This window comes from Apium graveolens, chromosome 6, assembly GCF_009905375.1.
Source record: "Apium graveolens cultivar Ventura chromosome 6, ASM990537v1, whole genome shotgun sequence".
Taxonomy (NCBI): Eukaryota; Viridiplantae; Streptophyta; class Magnoliopsida; order Apiales; family Apiaceae; genus Apium; species Apium graveolens.
In genome coordinates, this window is record NC_133652.1 from 632,913 (window position 1) to 637,332 (window position 4,420).

The 4,420-nt window shown below is 36.5% G+C and overlaps 1 pseudogene; it reads right to left on the reverse strand.

The window, feature by feature from the left end:
• Positions 1–261: 261 nt before the first annotated feature.
• LOC141668980 (DNA (cytosine-5)-methyltransferase DRM2-like) lies at positions 262–1,353 on the reverse strand (annotated as a pseudogene).
• Between the last annotated feature and the right edge of the window lie 3,067 nt (positions 1,354–4,420).

Consider the following 4,420-nt stretch of genomic DNA (forward strand, 5'->3'; position numbering starts at 1 on the left):
ATCAAGGACACGTTAACAACTTAAAAAATTAATAAGGTCCACAAAATCAATATTAGTTATTTAACTTTTTTCCTATATGACTTTGTGGGTTCTATGCAAAATCAGGACTAAAATGGTTAACAATATATAAATATGCAATTAAAATTGTTTATATCTAATCTAATTTTTGCAATCAAAAACAAGGAGACAATAACTCAACCCAGAAAAATAAAAAAATCTGCTATATCAATATTCAATAACAAATTTTCGTCTTATATTGCATTATGGGCTATGCTTCAAAGTTCTGACTAGCCCAAGAATCCGCGTATACTCATAGAACAATGAAGACTGTTCACCAGCCAGGCCAGTTCTTGTCTTCAAATTTTTCCCAGCAAGGTTGTTGCATGGGCTTCCCCCTATAACCAGATCGAATCTACCGGCCTCTTTCATCCATTGCATCAGCTTATGACTTGTTACCTTTTTCACATCAGAAATGTGAATCAGCCGGCCCTTTTGTTCACTTTGTCTCCACCAATTTTTCAGGATCCGTGTACAATCCTTGGAATTTTCGACGGAGACAACAAAGTTCAGTGGTATTCCAAGACGGTGTAAAGCAACTTCGGCTCCACCAATGCCAGAGAACAATGAAAGGACTCTAATGCCCTTGGGAAATAATTTGTTTAACACAGAAAGATGATAGGCCACTGTGTCACCCTAACATAATTTATTTGTGAATAATTATTAAGAACATATTCATCTAAGAAATAAATGAAATTGATAAGTTTTTTTTCTGCATTGCGTACCTGAAACGCATTTCCAAGGCATTTGTATTGAGTAGTTTTGCAGGCTACTCTTGTATGGCCCTGGGGGAATCCCATTATTGCCTCTATTTGGACAGGCTGAAGAAAATCAACAGTGTTCTTACCAAGCCAGACCAAGTTTCTCCTTCTGCGTTCTCGGATCACATTTTCTCTGATGTTTTTGTTAGGGTCTGGTCCTGAACTATGAAGCTCTTCATTTATTCTCTGTACATCTGATGCACTTGCATGACGAGTTACAATGCAGTTTAATTTGGTTCTGTCATCCCATTGCGGCCACCATTCTTTTGTGGAAGGAAGGGATTCTTGTATTGTGGACGGAGGGATAGGAGGAATCTGCAACCTGTCATCCATCGGGAGGTTATGGATGTAACCTCTTTTCCTTGTTGCTGCACACGTGTAGCGAGTCCACGAATTCCGGTTCAATGTCGTAAAGTTCTTTTCTGATGGTTAGCCACACCCCTTGCAGTGCATAGGCCACGTTCTCGAAGTAGAAATAAGGAGGCCCTCTCCCTTCTACTTCGATGTCTTCTTTAACTATTGTACTCGGTGGCATTAGGAACTCCAAAGCCTATCATCGGCTTCTCGCGGGTTCTATAAGTTGTTGACTTTGTGTGTTCGACAACTTTTTGCTTCTTATAATTAGTGCTTGTGAACTTCAACACGTGTGGATCATCAGACATATAATTTAAACAATGGCCAAGATTGTCCATGACCTAAGAACAAGTAATGTATATCTATTAAATAAAGCATAATTTTTATCTATAAATGCAATAAGCTTTAGTTCGATTTTTCTTGCGTAATAGTATACCGGTAGAGTTCAAACTCCACAGTGTATAAGTGAAACATTCTCTTTGAAGATTAATATTGATTGGTGGTGTTTCTAGATATGTACTCCTTTTGCTACATGTAGAATTGATATTCTATGAGATGCATATCGAGTGAATGGAGTTTTTAGATATGTACTCCTTTTTCTGCAAGCTCTAAAGACTATTCGTACTCGTATTTATTTTCTTAATTAGGATTTAGGACACCATTAAGTCTCCACCAACAGCTAATGTATTTACTTAAGTCTACTGCAAATTATATGATTCTAGGGATGTGCTAGACCCTAAAGACTACTCATATATACAGGTATTAATTTTCTTAGGACACTGTTGATCAGTCTCCACACAAACAGCTAATGTTTGTTTTCTAACTTCTGTAATTTACTGCAGATCATATGATTTTAGAGATGCTATAAACAGACCATGTACAAGTTAAACAAGTGATGACCGTCGGTATATCTCATTGCATTTCAGATGTGCAAATAACTACGGTCCACTGATTATACAATGTAACTGTGTTTCTCCTAAAGCATATACTTAATCTTTACGATAAATTTTCACATAATAGAAAATGTTAAATATACGATAAATTCTCCTAAAACTGAAGCAGTAGATGATACATGTGAGAAGAGAGTGAATGAGATGTACAAAATAACTTACCATGTGTGTGAGAGGAGTCTTGAGTACCGGTTCTTCATCATCTTCACCTATAAGCATTTAAGAAGTAACTGAGCTCAGTACCAGTTTCTCGTTAAAAGGCCATTTCAATTCAATCAAAATGTCTGAGAATAAATCTACCGTGTTCCTCCATTGCTTTGAACACAACTTTCCTGGGGTATCGCTTCTTCGAAAATCGGCCACTCATCTTGGATCCGGAACTACTTGCCTGAGAAAAAAGAAACAATTTAATCACTTCCGTCCTTGATATATCTCATTAATCATCAAAATCAAAAACAAAAAAACTGATCCATATGATAGATATATCGATAGACTAACAGATCACCGATGCACCTCAACATAGAATAAAAATTGAATTCTCTAAAGTTGAGAATAAATACATATACATATAAGATCGATAGATTGATAAATCGATAGACAAAGTACAGATTGCTGATACAAATCAGCTTGAAATAAATTAATATCTAAATTCCTTTAAAATAAAAAATAAAAGCATATGCAGACATATGTAAATCTGAATGAAAATTGAAATGCACTCTTTTTGGGGTAGAGAATTGTTGTTAACATTCACCTTTAGTAGTGGATGAAGTTGGATAGAGCGACAAAGAACGAATTACTGATACAAATCAACCTAAAATAATTCCAAAATCCTATAAAATCGAAAAAACTCAAACATAAACATATAATGTATATCGAAAAGGAAATTGTAATGCACATTTTCTTGAGGTAGCCAATTGTTGTTTAGGTTTGCCATTAGCGAATTATAGAGGCTGATAATTAGGCTGCTGGTTGGAGCTGGGGGCTTGCCGATGTAGAAAGAAATGAAAGGCATTTATAGTGGCTTGCCTGTAATAAAAACAACAAGCGCAATGCGCCGTCTTTTTGCCCCATTTCACATTTTGCCACGTGGATCCACTTATACTCCCACTCTGTAAGCTGCATGGAATGTGGAGCAAGGACTCTCACAAAGATAGAACGGATCGCGATTGCTCTGTCACTTCATTTTTTTATAAAGTGAGAAGCCATACCTTGCCACATGAAACTGGGTCTGACAATACCATTCTTATCCCGCCCCCCAGCCCCAGTGAGTGAGCAAAGCAAGCTATACCTGATACCGAGCAAGGAAACTTATCCTGCCGCAGTGATCATGGAAGTAGCGAATTGAAATGAGAGTGGCAAGGAATTGACCAAGCAATCGGGATCCGTACCTTGTCATCGATCCAATTCCTACCTCTCTTTGTTTCTCTCAATCACATACGTAGGAAACATCAAAAAATGGGACAACCAAAAGCTTTAGCAACCGTCGGAATGACTTTTCTTCAACTTGGCGGTGGAGCTTTCAAACCTGCTCCTGATTTCAGGAGTATAGGAAGTGCATATGGGTTCATGAGTCAAGGTGCGGGACGGGTTTATGTAATTATAAAGAGTATGAAGTCCACCTTTTAATTGGAGTCCTCGGAGTCCATGTATGTTCTACAAATAAAATATGTTCTAAAACATGTTATCTTGCAAAATATGTTTAACAAATATCATTACTTCAATAAAATCATGGAAATCTCATATATTTACAAGTACAATATGTATGTTCTGCAACATGAACATTTATGTTCTGCAAACCATACATGTTTTGTAGAATAATATATTTTGCAACGTTCTACTTGTAAAATCTATGCAATATGCAAGATTTTCAATAAAGTTGTGATATTTGTATAATATCATTGGAAAATTAATACGTTTTGCAACCATTTAAGCTATATTTTACTTGCAGAACATATAAACGACTCAATGAAATACGGGACTCCATAGAACCTTGAAATTCGATGGCTCGATAGATAAAATAATATTCTAACTGTCAAGGCAAATGGGACAGTCTCTTATGCAAATGGGACAGTCCCTTTACAAATGAGACAGGGTATGGGACAGTCTCAATTACACTGTCGAAAATAAACAACAGAAATAAAATGCAGAATGCTGAAAAACTGAAAAGTAAAAAAACACCAGAAGTTTTCACTTGGTTCGGCCCCTACACCTAGTCTATGGCCTACATCCAAGTCCCCATGCCAACTAGCATAGAGAATGTATTATATCAACTTTAATAAAAGAACTTACAATCTTTTC